The sequence below is a fragment of the Furipterus horrens genome, unplaced genomic scaffold, assembly GCF_987537825.1.
Source record: "Furipterus horrens unplaced genomic scaffold, mFurHor1.1.pri manual_scaffold_5, whole genome shotgun sequence".
Taxonomy (NCBI): Eukaryota; Metazoa; Chordata; class Mammalia; order Chiroptera; family Furipteridae; genus Furipterus; species Furipterus horrens.
The window spans coordinates 27,468,139-27,485,028 of NW_028327175.1; the positions used below are offsets into that span (position 1 = coordinate 27,468,139).

At 42.1% G+C, this 16,890-nt stretch overlaps 1 protein-coding gene across 4 annotated transcripts in view; it reads left to right on the top strand.

Annotated features, from left to right (window-relative positions):
* CTNND2 (catenin delta 2) overlaps window positions 1-16,890 on the top strand; it is an 821,463-nt gene that overhangs the window by 784,655 nt on the left and 19,918 nt on the right. The gene's annotated exons all lie outside the window — the stretch shown is intronic.

The window sequence follows — 16,890 nt, forward strand, 5'->3', positions numbered from 1 at the left end:
TAATATCAATTGCAATTACTACCTAACGAGGCATAATATTCCATTTTAGAATGGCTGTGGTTATTCAGAATTTCTTACTTACATTAAGCAAAAATCTTTATCTGCAACCTCTGCCCTCCAATACCATTCTGCAAAAGTCAAACTTCTCATCTCTCTGAGAGCCTTCCCTTTTTGGACGCTAGCCATCCCGTCCCATGAGGTCAAACCTTCCCAGGCCAGAAATACTCAGTTCTAACACACCAGTATTTCCATGACCCTCACTATTGCTATCACATTTTCTCCACCTGTATGCAAGTTCAGCAGCATCTCTTTTGTAATGCAGCACCCAAAAAATGAATCTATCTGTCCAAGTTTATTTGAGGCAGAAGAAAGAAGGTGGTATTATGCGTCCCTTTTACTGAAATCTCAACTATGAACAAGTCTAGGGAGCAAATTAGTGCCTGAGAGGCTCATTATACTAATTGGTGAAGTACAAAGAGCATAGCACTTAGAATCAAATGGCCAGAGATTAAAGGCACAGCCTGCCACCCACCAGCAGTGTGACCTCGGACACATTTCCTTGAGCCTCCTTGCCCATCAGTGTAGAGCTGACTGTGGGCAGCCCTGTGGCTAGCTGATATGGGGCAGTGAGGAGACCTCTGCTTCACCAGGCCTCTGGGTCAGCGCTCAGACATGTGCAGGGGGTGTTCTCTCTCCAGTTGTCCGGACCTGGTGAGCAGCCCTTCCTGACAGTCTCCAGAAGACTAAATAACCTCAAAATGGTCTGTGTCAGTTCTCCTACCTGGAAGAGTGTTCTCTCCAGACTGCTGGATGGGACCACAGGGCCCTAGAGGTTTGTGTACCAGAGTCTGGAACTTTCCTCGACTCTTGCATCAGAGAACCTTCACCTCCATTCATGGAGACGGCGGGCGTGTCTCTGTCAGCCCAATCCCAGTCTCTTTGGTTTCTCATCCATGAAGTGAACAGCATAACACTGGCTTCCCTGGATTGCTGAGTGTCACCAAAGAGCTTTGTCAACTGGAGAGGCATATATACCAATAAGATTAATTCTGTTCATTCTAAAATATGTTTTCATGCTGTTTGGCTGACAGATGCTCTTTGCCATCCTGACCACAGGCAGCTGGACATATGGATCCCAGGATTGCATTTTGTCATCATCACCATTATTATCGTCATTCATTTTGACCTACATCCTCACCGCTCCCTTTGCTCTTGGTTTCTCTACCTCACTCCTCCCAGCCCCACAGTCATGGGCCTCAGCAGCTGGGCCTGCCCAGGGTATTTGCACTATAAATAGTCCTAGAGGGAAGAATCTTGCATAGTGGAGTTTAGGTAAAACAAATTAGGTTTTGTAAGAAGGGTATTAATGACAACAAGTGCTACCATGGTTTTAGAAGTGGTTTGCATGATTTTATTCCATTTTAAAGCTGACTTTGTGGATAATATGGTAAGTCAGGTATGCTGAAGACTAATGTTGGCTTAAGGACCATGGAGAAGTCTGAAAACATGAGTTCAAGCTCTGGCTCAATAAATAGAATACCGTGTTTTCTCAAGAAAAGGCCGGGCTATGATCCTATACATGTCTAGTTTGAAAATGTTGTGGTACAGTAGCATCACCCACAGAAATCTTCTTCTCGTGACCCCCATGACATCACCATCCTGATTCTTCTTCATCCTTCATGGGTTCCTCTTCCTGTCCAGTCCTTAAATGTTGATGTCCCCAGGGCTCTGTGTTTAGATCTTTCTCATCTCACACTCCGCCTCTTCCTGGATGTCGCTTCTGCTTCCCTGGGCTAGTTACCATCCACAGGCAGTGGTCTCCCAATGCTGTTTCTCTTGCCCCAATCTCTCTTCATATATCTAACCACCTACTACATAACTTCTTCATATGCCCACAGCACCTCTAACAAATCGGACCTCAAAGAGGCTGCCCTCTCCTGAATTCCACCCCTTTTCCTGCCTCTTCTGATCAGTGACTGGCCTAGCTCTCCACCTGTCACCCACACCACTGCCCAGGAACCAACCTGACTCTTTCCTCTCCTTCAATGTCTACACCCAACCCACCAGAAAACCCCAGCCTTCTGCCTCCATCACTTCTTTCCACAATCAAAGCCATGGATAGCTGTCTTCTGTCTGCTGGATTATTGCCACAGAGTTCTCACTGGGCTCCCCGTCTTCATGATTCCTTCTGTCCAGTCCATTCTCCCCCAGAAGACAATAAGGGTGAACTTTCTAAAAAGCAAATTGGATTAAATTAGTACTCAGAGCCTTACATTTCAGTGGCTCCCTTTGTCCTCAGGACAGAGTCCAAGCATCTTAGCACATGGTAGCCCATGAGACCTTCCAAAACAGCCTCAGCCTAGCTCTCTAGCTCATGCCTGCTCTCTGCCCACCCTTGGCCAACAGGTGTACCTAACGCTTGTGTCCCAAGCTCACTTTCCCTTTCTGTCCCCCATCCCCATCTTTTCACAAGTCTATACTCCATTCTCTACCCTACTTGCCCATCTAAAGCTTCATTTTTCCCCCATTTTTTATATCACCTTCCCTGAGAAACATCTCTCTGACCTCTTCCCCAAGTCTGAATTAAGGTCATTTCTTACTAATCTGAAATAATTGTAGGGAAAACTAGTTTCAGTGAATAAAAAAAGTTTAATTCAAACTTTTAAAGAATGACTTTAAACATCATGAATAGCTTGAACCTCCTGCTAAAAGCACTGCAGCATAAAGTGCTGTAATATTTAATATCTAGATAAGATTTATTTGTACTTTTATAGAAAACCACTTTCCTTCTTGGTTCAAATATTAATTGTGGGAGGATTTCCATTAGGAACTTACATTAAAAGTCATTTCATCACAGAAATAAATTGCAGTAAAAACTCGCCTCCAACTCAAGTACAATTACTATCAACTCCTAATGAACAGAATTCTGAATTAAGGGATACCATAAATGTATGTCATGAAAATTTACAAATGCTGCTTGAAAAAGGCTGCATTACTATGGGCTAGAAAATAGGAATGAAGTCAAGAAGTAAATGGAATAAATCATCTCTATTCGTTGGCAAAAATAAAGTAGATGGTTTAACTTTTCTTTAAATTGCAATTCTCAGTTTACTTGAATTCCTTTGATTTCTCTATTTCCCAAAGTTCTAAATTCCACTTTTGGCTACCAGTGTCTGTGAAGGCTTCCAACCTAACCCTCAGCTTAATGACAAGGAAAATTGAAGTTTATCTCATTCCCAGCCAGTATAGATCACTGTTTTATTGGTCTTCATGACACATTAGTTCCAAGACCAATCAGTGGGACACCCTGAACACAAACTCGGTAACAGGCTTTGGTTTTAAAATTTACATGCCCCATTTTGCTTTCAAATGTTATTTACACAGCAGTCACTTAAAATGTTAGCTTGTTTATCAATTGCATTCAGAATTAAATAAGAATTCACACATGGATATTAGGATTTGAATCAAACTCTTTCTTCAATTATAAATAGTACTATGTTAATGTTTAATCATTAATAAGGCAAACAAGCTCTTCATGTTTACTGTCATGTTGGGGCAAAACAACTTCTTATTAAAGAATTAAAACCAGCATGCCTGGATGTTTCCCGAGCTGGAGAATAATTCCTACCTGGCTGTGGTTGGCCCTTGGGCCAAGTTGCCAGCAGGAGATTCCTTGTCAGCTCCCATGACAGCTGTCTTGTGCGGGACTTGTTCCTAGATTCCTGAAATGAGCACACCAGCTCAGCACAGCAGCTCCTTGCTCTTCCCCAACTTCCACCCGCCCAGCGAAGCCTTTCAGAAACTCCAGGCTATCCTGAAGGTTCCTAGAAAAGCCACAATTGCAACCTTGAGCCATTCCAGGCCATCTGCGATGCCATGGATCATGGCAGTTATCTACAGCAATTCTCAGGGTAAATGATCTATGGGGAATCACGGAGCTTCGAGTGCACTGAACCTGCTCTGTTCTCTGAGGCATAGGCATGCCCAGACACGGAGCGGAAGCAGCAGGAAGCTTCAGGACACCGTGATGGAAATGCCTCTGAGCATGGGACACTGAGAGAACACCGCAGGAACTGAGGGGACATCACCCCTGTCCTTCCATTCCCTAGCTTCTCCATGGGCTGCTTGCCAAGAAAACATGTTAGACCTTCCAAACAGACCCTGTTACATAGAAACAGGGAGGTACCTATTGTCAAGGAGGAGGAGACGATTTTTCCACGGTTTCACTTAGGATCCTGAGGCTCATTATTTTGCTCTAAGTATTTCAAAAGGCTTCAGACAGAGCAACATCTACTGACCTTCTCTATGATTAATTAAAATACTTAGTTCATAAGTGGAGGGAACAAATCAAAGATGGATCAAATGTTAGAGTCAAACTCTTGTTGATAGCAAGATTAGGAACCAGACTTAACTCTCCCACACTAATATTCATGTCCTGCTGTTTTTTTCAGTTGGGTTTCTATAGTGCCCCCCACCCTCCCACCTGTTACATGAAATACCAGTGTCTTGCCACAATGAGCTGGTGTCTTAAAGAATGCCAAGCTGCCTGTGCTTGAAACTGAATAAGGCCACGTTTCTCTAGGTAGAGATATTACATTCATTATCACCATTTGGGTGAGAGAAACAAAATGTAAAACTAATCTTTAAATGTCCTTCCTTTTGTCATTGGAAAATAGACGCACATGTTGCATGTACCATTCTACCAGTGAACAATGAGCTTGGATAGGAGTGGAGTCATGCCCTTCACGGCCTGTCTCACACAGGGCTCTCTCTTCTTCCTGCTGTTGTATTCATTGCATTGGCTCTTACCACCATGGCACTCACAGAACAAGAAATCAATAAGTAATTATAGATAGGTGAGGGATGCCTGCAGACTTCCTCAAATGTCCAAGCCATAGTGGATGAGAGAGTGGACACAGCCCTTGCATTGCCCTTCACTGATTTCAGGACAATGGCCACTATCCAGTGATGAGCCTGTAGTCCTGCTTTTTGCAAACTGAAGTCCTGGGCTCATGCTTAGTAGCCCTTCATCACCATCATCTGCTGGACATTTACTAATCAATATGGGATTCCAATGAGAGCTGGAAAGGTATTTTGAAATATTGTCAAAAGAAAAAAAGCACAACATGGTCAAAATTTAAAACTTTGATCTTTAAGTCATAATAAGGGTGAGAAATACTTTAATACCCACTTCAGCATATTGCAATTTTGAGAATTAATAGATTTTTGCTTTGTAGTATCTGAGATGATGATGAAAAAGCAGTAAATCCTCTATAGAAATAAATGAACTACTGAATGTAGAGCTGTCAGTTTAACAAGGAAATTATTATTGGGAATTTATTAACCTTTCTACTGTGCCAGGAAATTCTTCACAAAGAAATGATTGGAAGGACATAAGGACTTTCAGCCAGATTCTAAAACAACCCCAAGGGTAGCGTCCTCAAGACTTACAATTTCAGATTCTCAAATTCTTTCCTAAATCACTTGATGTCAAGTTGGGGGAGAAAAGGAAAAGGCAGAGGTTAACTCAGCTATGATACTGTCCGCTCCACAAATCTAGGCATTTGCTCGTGGATGTTTGTATTGACAAGTAAGGTCTTCCTTCATGAGGTTCCCTGACCTCTCTGAGACAATTCTCAGGCACTCATCATATAATATCTGTCCAAAATCAAAGGCACAAATAGGAACAGAAGCAAAAATCAATTGTGCAAAAGCGGAAATCAATGCACACAGCAGCTGCTAAACAAGAAGTGACGAAGTTATTGCTGTCTTTGGGGTGAATCCCCAAATCAGGGGAGTCTTGCCAAGCAGTGCCCAAACTAAAGCCTTCACTCTTTCACAAGGCTTTACCCATGACATTTTAAATCAAATCCTACAAAAATATCCCAGAGACGAAAGACATGGAAAAGGGACTGGATCAGACACTAGAAAACTCACTCAGTTTAATACAAGTTTACCACCATTCTTGTTATGTAACTCAAACTTAGCCCTCTTTTCCAAAGGATCCCAGTAGATGGGATGATGTTAAGTCTATGAGTGTCTTAATTTGGGCAGAAAGAGCCTGGTCAGTTTCTTCTCTTCCCACCTCCATCTCTTCCCCCTCTCACAAGCTGTTCCTTCTCGTGTCCCAGTGCCCCCCATCCACCAGGATCTAGCAGGGAAGGGGGATTAAAGGAGAGAGCAGAGCCTAGCCAGCACAGTTGTAGCCTGGAATTGGTCCACTCTGCCTATGGGTGATGCCCACATCTAGCTCCTTCTCTTGTGGGGACAGTTGTGTGTTTGCTCAGTGGTACCAGCCCCTGACTGAGGACTGCTGGCCTGGACCTGGCTTCCTCCAGCTAACCGCTCTGAACTCCCCATCACCCTCAGGCTTCTGTTACTCCACTGAACAGCAATTGGGGTCCCACTGCCTGCCCAGAGGCACAGGTTTGGTGATAAAGGAAAGGAGTCTTTATTCAAAAGCTTCACGGTTTTGGAACAACTGGTTTCCACATGCTTTAGTCACTTAAGCCTAGCAATTAAGGCTAAACTCTTTAATGCTTTAGTTACAGCTATAGTCAATTAAACCTATCAATTAAGGCTAAACTCTAACACATGAGTTATCCTATCATTCCCCGGTTAGTTTTAATTATCTTATTTCTATAGGGTTAGTTTACAAACTTAAATGAAACAAAAGCTACACAGTTTTGGAAGAATGGCAGGCTTCTGCCTCAGGTTGTCCCCTCTAGAACACTCAAAGAATAACCCTGCCACCCTCCGCCAGGACAGCCTGACCCTAGGCTGCACCTGCAGTTTCTTTCCATCCAAAATACTCTTGGGAAACGCAGACAGCTGCAGCGTGATTACCTAGGCATCCTCAAGGAAGAAGAGTCTGAGAACCAGAGAGCACCTGTCCGAGAGCCCTTTTTTTATTTCAGATTTCCCCCTAATTCCATGCGCTCTGGAGGTGTTCAGCTTCTCAGCCAATCCCGTCCTAAACTGTTTACCATTGCTTTGGGCAGCCTCCTCCTATGGCCCCGCCCCACTCCTTCCCAGTGATCTGATTGGATTGTGATTACATTGGACGCACTCAGAAAACTCACAATAATCTCCCGCTTTCGTGATCCCTAACTTAATCACATCTGCAAAGTCCCTGTTGCCACAAAGGTAACATATTCACAGGTTCAGGGAAATTAGGACTTGGACATCTTCAAGGGGCCATTATTCAGCCGACCGCACCCTCTCCCTGAGAGTCTGCCTATACCGGTCCCAGTCTGATACCACATTTCCCAGACCAGGGTTTGGCTCCTCCTCATTCAGTGCTGCCACATCTAGAGTGCTGTCCTGGTCCACACTCTCCGCACTGGCCCTCAGTCTGTCCATATTCCCATATTCCAAGCCTTTGGAAGGGAAAGGAGGCAGGGGAGGGCGTGCTTTTTCTTTTACAGGCATGCCTTTGGAAATACTGCCAGATCTGAGTCATGTGGCCACATCTCCCTGCAAGGGAGGCTGAGCAATGGGCCTAACTGGAAAGCAGAGTTTCTGTTACAAAGTAGAAAAATGAAAGGCAAGGCTGCCGAGAGGCTTGTGCCCGCCGCATCACGCGGTAGACACACCAACACCAGCACTCCTTTTGCTCTCTCTGCCCATGCTTTATAAGAACCACTTTCTCGAGAGAGCCCAGGGCACTTCCGTAGATCGAAAATGCTTCTGCAGTAATTACCAGTTGACTTCAATTTTGAAAACTGTGCCAAGTTCCTGACCGCTTCCTCCTGTGTAGAGAGGCCAGCTCAGTGGGATAAGAGGAAGGACTATAAGTTTCCAGAGTCTTCTTTTGTAGCTCCAGCAATATCAAGAACATTAACAGCACCTGAGGGGACCAGTGCTGCTCTGTGTTGCTCCGTGCCCTGTCATACTACAGGGCCCATGACAGGCTGTCAGCAGTGCCCCTGATGAAGCCTGAGGAACTCAGTGTTCACGTCCTGCACGGAGAGCCAGCCATGCTCTGCTCACCAGAAGTGATCCATTTAACCAAATGACAGGTTCATCACTAATAAAATACAGAGCATCAAAAATATAAAATAAAACACACGCCAGTTGGGGATCGACCATCTTCAGTCTATTTTCCTCTAAGCATTCACAATACACTTTTATAAATCCAAATGTAAGCTTGTCAGTCCCCCAATGAAAATTCTTCAGTGGCTTCCAGTGTTCTAAGGATAAAGCCCTACCCATCTCTGCCCACTCACCTCATAGCAGCCTCACCCTCAATCCCTCTGTCTCAGCTGCACTGGCCTCCTAGGTCCTCCTTGCCCTTCCTTGCAGGCACAAGGCCGTGCCAGATTCAGAGCCATTGCATGGCCTGGGCAGATTGATTCCTCAGCCAGGAATGCCTTCCCTCTCCCCCCGTCGAGCCTGGCTGCATCCGTCTCAGTGTAACTGTCACTTCCTCAAGGAAACCTCCCTGACTCAGTCCAACTCTCCAAGGCTAGTAAACATCTCTGATAATAGCCTGTGCTTTTCCTTCATGGCTCTTACTACAAATGTGATATCATGTGATCGTTTTTAAATGTCCATCCCCTGCACAGGAGCCATGCCTACCTCTCTTCCTGTTCTTGCCTCTGTGTAGCACAGTAAGAGCTCCTTATGAATGCTTCTTCAATAAATGCAACAGTGTAGCTACCCCAGAGTTTAAGCTCAGCAGAGGGTGCATTCACTGACTCTGCTTCCATTTCCATGGTCTAAAGCATTTGTAAAATGGGGTGGAATGTGGAGACCTTGAGATTAGGACCCAGGGTGAGCTTTGAACTTATTGACTACTGTTGAATATATACATAAAAGGCCTGGCTTTTCAAAGGCTGAAATGACTTATACAAGAAGCCAGACATTTAAATTAATCATCCTAAAGACTGGACTTTGCTCAGTTTCACCCTGAACTAAATTTTGCAGCTCTGTTTGGAAAATACGAAGGCCATTGGTAAATACCATTTGCATCAGCTCTTTGTTTTAAGACCTCAAAGTGATGCCCAGAAAACAAGAGGACTAATCTGGTCTTATTTCAATTTCTCTGAGTCAGTTTTTTGCATTGTGTTTGTACCGATTAACTACTTTCTTCAACCAAATTGTAGAAATTTCTCTCCAGCTTGTCAAATCTTCTTGGTGATACTGGTTCTTTAGAATTAGGCCCATGGTAGTACATTGAATTTCTGGAGTGGATTTACTCAGTATTTGCTTCTAAAGTATGGAACTGCTAAAGAGTCTTATCCTTGTATATCCTGTACCTCTACATATCCAAACCGGTTTAATTACATTTTATGAGGAGCACCAACGCTGAAACAAACTGATGAAAGCAATGGGTATGTCAGGTGGTATTTATTTCTGCATTCGACTGCAAATACTTCCTTGTGGCCCGTGTAATTTAGCTTAAATATTTAACTCTAATAGCTTTTGGAATTGTTGATGGAATTAGTTTTAATGACTCTTTAACAGTTTGCCTTAAAAATAAATGGAAGCTTGTTTTATTACAGCAAAGGGGAGCTGAGGTTTCACCAACGTGTAAAACCTGGCTTGGTGTCCAGTCACACAGGCTATGAATGTTCCCTGTCCATTTCTCTGGATTGTTGGTGTAAGAACACCCAAACCTATAAACACTGTTATAAGTTTCTTTGAGCCAAACTGAGGACATGCCCAGAAGCAAGAACTCAAGAGACCGAGAAAATGCTCTGTCGAATGGCAGTCTTGCAGTTCTTTTTATACATTTGGAATCAAGTCACGTAGGGACGATTCCATGAAATTCATTTGTGGTAGATTAAGGAGGCAGAGAAAGCAAGGAGGGGAAATCTCCATGATTGGATTGTATGATAGTTAACATTTACAGTAAATAGGAATGGTATAAAAAGCAAGACCAAGTGCTCCCTTGACTGTGGTTATGCCTCTGAGGGTTCTGTAAAAGAGAAGTATTCTAGCATTTCAATGGTCTGTTAACCTAGGTACAGTAGAGAACAATGAACAGGGCTTGCTTAAGGCAAAGATAGACCTTTTATGAGGGAAGTTACAGGCCTGAGGCATGACTACCTACTATGACCAGCCCAGTTAGGAATTTATGATCCAGTCACCCTGTAAGGGTACTTTCGGTCAATGACCTTGTCATATTTATTGCAGCGTCCCTTTTTCATTCATAATAAAATACCTTTTATTGAAATAAGGAGACTGTATGTATAACTACCACTAATTCGCAATCTTTTCTTTCTCTGCTTCATGTGGTTACATTAATAGGTTTATTCCACTTTTAAATGACTGGAAAACCAGCACAATTTTGAGCAATCGAGCTTCTCATAAATGAGCAGTAATGTCTTAGGGTACCATTTTCAGAGGATAGAAACAATTCATGTCTTGACTTTCATTTAAAAAAATGGGGTCCTGATGAAGAAGTCCTGTTAGTGAAATCAAATAACAAGCTGTAAGTGTTCTAAGTTGAATGAATGGATGAATTTGGGTTGCTAAAAGCCCAAAGGATTTTACCACACTTTCTTTATATCTCAAGTCACTCAAATCAAATTAGAATTGACAAACTTTATGGGCTGAGAGCTTTCAAAGACAACTAAAGCAACAACTTGTATTTGTTCCTTCAGAATGAAATAGTCTCTGTATATCCACTGAGAAATCCTTGTTTAGAGGCCAAATAAATCTTATCAGATTCAGAAGTTCCAGAGGTATTTTAAAAAGGGAGGGGGAAAAAAGAACCAATGACTATGAAACAGAACCTACGGGCTGTTCATTTATGAGGGGTTCGATTACCCGCCGCCGGAAGTGGGTTTGGTGAAAAGAAAAGGAACTGTTTATTTAGAGGTTATACAGATTTAGATTAATGGCAGATTTCTGCCATGAAGTCTTACTTTCTTTAAAACACCCACAAACATGTAGTTCTGCCTCCCCCTGTCAAACCAGGCTAGTTTTAGAATAGAAAAGTCAGAGGTACCATTTCCCTACTTCCCAGACACAGTTCAGTTTTACCAGCAGTTCCCAATCATTTGAGCCTGACCGGGGAGGTTTTGCCTGTGTCACAGTGTTCTCCATCTCTTAATTCAGAAACACATGGTGTTCTCCACCTGCAAATGGCTGCTGCCTTATTTTTAAATCCCTGACCACGGCCTGTGACACAGTGGGTGTGGTAACCAGTTCTGACCTTTCCCAGAACCTTTCGCAGGCCCCTATGCTCTTTCCTCATCATTCCATGGTCAAAACCCATCCCATCTCCTTGGGACCTTGGAAGAACCAAATTCATTTGCATAACTAAGACACTAGCTACCAGCCATAAATATGCAAAGGTATCTTGAAAGCTGTCCCCTATCCCATCCCCCAACCAGAGGCTCTGGGGGAGCTTTGGGGACCCCTCTCTGTAACAACTATACACTAACTATCTGTGTTAGTATATATTTTGGGTTATAACTGATATGCCCAGTAGAAATAAGCATTTAGTCTCCATTTTCAAGGTTAATTATTTATTAACGCTTTTGTCTGGGTCAGAAATGCCACTTGTCATTAGAAAGGATTTGTTAAATCTAAATTAGAAGTTCAAGAGATAGAAATTACAACACATGCTTTGGGAACAGATCTATAATTGGGAACATCACCATTTGATTTACTGTCATAGCTGTGGCCATTCACTAACTCTGTCCCCCTCCCCCCCATTGTTGACCATTCTCTAAAATGGGCCTCCTTCCAGAGGTTAGAGGTCACAACAGAAGTCATGTGAAATTCCATTTCCTGTTACCATCATCTCCTGAAGCACCTTAATAAGATTTGGTATTGAACTCCTTTCCTTTCTCCCTCATCACTTGATCCTCCAAATAGCCCTTGATATAGTTACTTTCCTTTTTCACCTTCTTTCTCCCGATGGAACAGGTTTTCTCCTTAATGCTTTCCTTGCTCCTCCAGATGGCAGTGTCCTTCATTCCTTCTCTGATTCAGCATTCATCAAGGAGGCGTGCACTCCAGAGGCCAGTTGGTTGCAATAGCAGGATGTCCTGGGCAGTCAGGGGAGGAGGAATTCTGCAAACACTCCCATGTGACTCAGTTTTATCCTATCACACTGACATGCCCTGCACACCTGATGGCATGCACTGCACACTGCTCTGGCCATCACTGTTCCCTGCCCAGTAATGTTCCCACAAGGTGATCCTATTAGAAACCAGCCCCTTCAGTCTGGTGGGCACATTCCAGAAGCAGGTATGTGCTCCCGTATCCAATCCTAAAATATACTGGAGTATATCTAATGAGAAATCAATGCACTCTCTCCTTTTTTTTTTTCCTGGCTCTCCTAAGGGTTTGTGTTTGAGGAGAACCAAGTGCATTTGCTATGGACAGATGTGTGAGTTTTTGAACTGCAGGGTGTAAGAAACAGCAGAGAAGGGCCTGGGGTCGTGAGCAAAGTCATGCTCCGAGAGCTATCAGCAACAACCCAGGACCAGATGCGCCCAGGCGTAATGATGCTTCAAAATTATTTACAAGGCTGTCTAAAGAGGAGGTAATTTTATATACCACACATTGAAACATGGGCAGCTGAGAGAAATTATTAAAAATAGAGCAGGCAGCCATCAGCCTTTTTATTTTTTCTTGGCACCATTTTACCTAAACTAACACTGCCTTCAGCCTAGCTGCAAGTGTGTCATAAAAGACAGGTGTACCAACAGCAGAAGATGACACTGATGAGGTTACTCTAAGCTAAGATAAAAATAAGTATATAGTTCTAATGACCTTCGTTTGTTATAGAACAATAAAGTATAAGAACTTAGAGGCTAGTGAAGCCGATGACATTGGTCAGTATTTCATTTTACAATAATTAATGCAGTCATCTGAAATCATTGGATCCTACTAGCATACATTAGGCACCTCTGTGTTGTAGGGTCTATATTAGGGACCAGGACTTCAGAATTCAGTGAGGCTGCAGCCCTGCCTCACAGCTGGGGACCCGGATGGGACTGCAGCATTCTGTAGTGTGACATCATAGCATTTTGTTCACAGCAGGGGAAGAGAACATTGCTAAGTAGCATTGCTTGAAGCTCCTTCCTCCAAAGCTCAAGGGCAACATTCATTTAACAATAGTGATGTAATGAACATGTATTGCCTGCCTCCTGTTTCTCTCCCACAAAACTGGGCAGGATAAGTTAGATTGGACAGGTATAAAAAGGGAAGATGCTGTGTCAGGCCATGGAGCTGGCTGATCAGAGGTGCAGACGTGTGAAATTGAATCACATAGCCAGTGAAGAGCAGGTAATCAGGTGTGATTGGGGCTCACTGTATGTGTGACTCCTCTCTGCTCCTATTTTTGTTCCTGTGAAAGTCAGCCTTGAGAATGCCTTATCTGACATCCCCAAATGCAGTCAGTGACTTTAAGGCCTCCTAGGATTTAACACTTTAAAAATGTAGTCTGTATTCCTGTCACTGCCCTCTGTGCCTACGAACTCCAAGCCAGTGGTTCTGATCATGCTGTTCATTAACATCACCTGGGGGCTCTGAAAAATGCCACTGGCCCAGCCAACTCAGAACAATTTAAACAGAATCTCAGGGCCTGTGGCTCAGCATTACTATTTTTAAAACTCCCCAAGCCAATTGAGTCATTTTGATCTTCATTTATGGGAAAGCAACTGACACAGAGCTTGCCAGTAATTATGATCCTGGTGTATACTGGAGAGAAGGGCTGACTCCTGACAGATTTCTAATTTTACCTCTCTCTCAGCACAAAGGCCCAAGGCAAACAGTTTTGAGTTTCAACAAATAGCACTAGCTCATCCTTTGCACACAAACCTAGCTAATGCATGTGCTGATCTTAATTGAAGATTCTACAAAATTCCCAGAATAAGAAGCTATGGGGAGAGTATGTGTTATCCTAACCTCACATAGACCAGTCTGAGAGCTACTCAGTCAACCCCATATCATCTGAACTCTGTTAGTGAAAGTCACTCCAGTAACACAGTTTTCTAGGAGCTGATTACAGGGTGGTCAAAAAATAAAAATAAAATAGAGATTGTTATAAATTCAGGGACCTCAAAATCCTTCAGGGGAAGATCTGTAGACCTACTGTGAAGACCAGTGGTTGTGAGGCTGTGAAGAACTTTACTTGATTCCTGTGTATTCTGGACCATTGAAAATATAATAGAGATGATAGTAGCTTCGGGGTGTAATACAGTGTCATAAAGAAACCCATCAGGAACTTTAACACAGAAGCTGAAACTGGTGGAAGGACAGTAAAAGGGTAAGATAAAGAAAATCAGATTATTCCTTGTGGCAATTTAAAGTTCAATGACTTTGAACTTTTCTTCTCTTTTGGATTTCTATCTCTATATACTTGGAACAATTTAACAACCTCCTGTTTTAAGTTTAATGCATTAAAAATAAAAACCAATTTGAGGCACAGATATCATATCACATTTTTGACAGCTTGGCTGGGTCTTGAGCTGAAGGGCACAACTTCTGGGTCCTTCTGCTGGAGGCGACCAATAGATATTAAAAGAGTTCCTTATCATCAATATTAAGGATTAACGGCCCTTCCCTCTTTACTATGGCTGTTCTTCATTCTGTTTTTCTTCCCTGAGCTGCCTTATCTAACCCATAGAGGTCAAAAGGTTGGTGCAAAAGGGAACTGTGGGTAAGCACCCAATAAAATAGAATTCTGGAAAAAGTCACTGGTCTACAGTGAGTTAACAGTTTAAGAAGAAAAAGTAGTAATCAAAGAGACAAATAGTGATTTAAAAGATACGTGCCCAGGTTGCATATATTTATGGAAACCACTTTCAAGCCTTTTTGAATGACAGTGGGAAGTAAATGAATAATAAATTGATTGCAAGCTGTCTAGATAACAAGTATTACATGGCTATTTGGATAAAAGAAGTATTATCTTAGTAATAACTTTCCTAGAGAAAATATGTCTCATTTTCCTTCTTCTTTAGAAAGCAAAACACTTTTTTTTCAATTGAATGATGAAAATTTTCATGCAATAAAAGATGTGAAAGGGCAGTACATTTATCCTCAAGGTAATTGATTATTCTGCATAACTAAAACAGGTGTTGATTGATCTGTATTCTGGTTAATAGCATCCGATGTCGCACTGTTTTCCATGACATTTGGAAGTATATACCACCATCACAATTAAAATTATAAGGTCCCTTCTAGGCGTTGTTGAATGTAGCAATGTTAGAATTCTTTGTTTCGGTCATTGCATCACACCTTTCACCCTGCATCTGTGAATGAGAGGAAGATGGAGATGGGGAAGTAACCAGAGCTCCTCTTCTTGCACCTCCAAGGGCTCCTGGGTGGTGACTCAGAAAACTGCTCTAATCAAGAGCCTTGCAGGGGTTACCACTTTGCCCTGTTCCCTGAACTTCTAGGACTGCCAGCTCCATTCAAAGCTTCTGTGTCCACAAGCGCATCATATGCAGAGGCGTCTGACAAAAACGGCATTTTTGGTGCCTCTTACACACTCTGCTATCTGCCAATCCCATCAAGCATAGACAAGTTACCAGCAAGAGTACGTTCCTGTCATGCATTAGCATTCTCAGAACTGGGTCTTATGAAGGATTTGAAAGCTCTTGGGTTGTGTCCTTATAAGAGTTTCTTTGTTCATATATAGTTTTATTATTACATCCATGTTCTTGATCTTTCCAGAGATGTAAGTACTTACATGGTCCCATAGTAATATAAGCATCCTGAAATCTGAACTGCTGAGCAAAATACATCTACAAAAACCTACGTAAGACAGTAATGCTGAGTAATCCATTGATATCTTGCCAATAAAACCAAGCCTAGAGTTGTGTTGCATTTATATCTAGTTGTCTCCTTTAGTCTTATAATCTATCAAGTATTAAGTGTTAGCTAATATTCTTATGTAAAATACCTTGCCCACCTTTAATGATATATGCAATATTATTGAACCCAATAATAAAGACCTGGTCTTTAAAGAGGACGGGGTCGAGCCTCATCTGAGAGTGGATCAGCGGCATATAGCCAAACCATATGGCAAACCAAAGTTCATTTGTTTTTTTCCATAAGATGTCTCTAGAAGCACTTAGTTGTGTTTAACTTCAATCAAAACAATTTTGTTATATGATATTATGACAACTGTAATATCAGTATGCACTTAAAAATCATCAAAATTGGTGAATTTTTGTGTAGCCATTTTAATATTAAAGAAGGAAGAAAATATGCATTTTCAGAATATTGTACTTTATTATTTCAAGAAAGGTAGAAACACAACCAAAACACAAAGAAAGATTTGTGCAGTGTTTGGAGAAGGTGCTGTGACCAACCAAACATGTAAGTGGTTTGCAAAGTTTCTTGCTGGAGATTTCTTGCTGGACGATGCTGCATGGTTGGGTAGACCAGTTGAAGCTGATAGCAATCAAATGAAGACAATTAAGAATAATCAATATTATGCCATGTGAGAGATAGCTGACATCCTCAAAATATCCAAATCAATAAAGTTGTTGGTGAAAATGAAAAACAGGTCTTTTATTTCATGGGAAAAAAACATGGACTTTTTAGCCAACCCAATACTTATTCATGACCAAAGAAACCAAACTTTTGACTAAAGAAATTTCCTGAATCACTACTTACAACCCCAAAGTGTATCCCATTGAGTCCCTTAAATGTTTAAATATTATAAGAAAAAAAAAGCTCATAGAGTTAAAAATGGTTGCCTGTGTGAAGCAGGAAATGGGGCGGGGCAGTGTCTGCTTTTCTATGTATACCGCCAGTGCTATTTGATATATTACTCTGATAGAAATAAACTTGGCTTGAAAAAGAAAAAAGACTGGAAGGAAATACCATGACATCCTATCAGGACATCTCAGGGAAGGGGGAGTGGATTGTTGGCTATTTTTATTTTCTTCTTTTTGCTTTGCAAATTCATAAAAT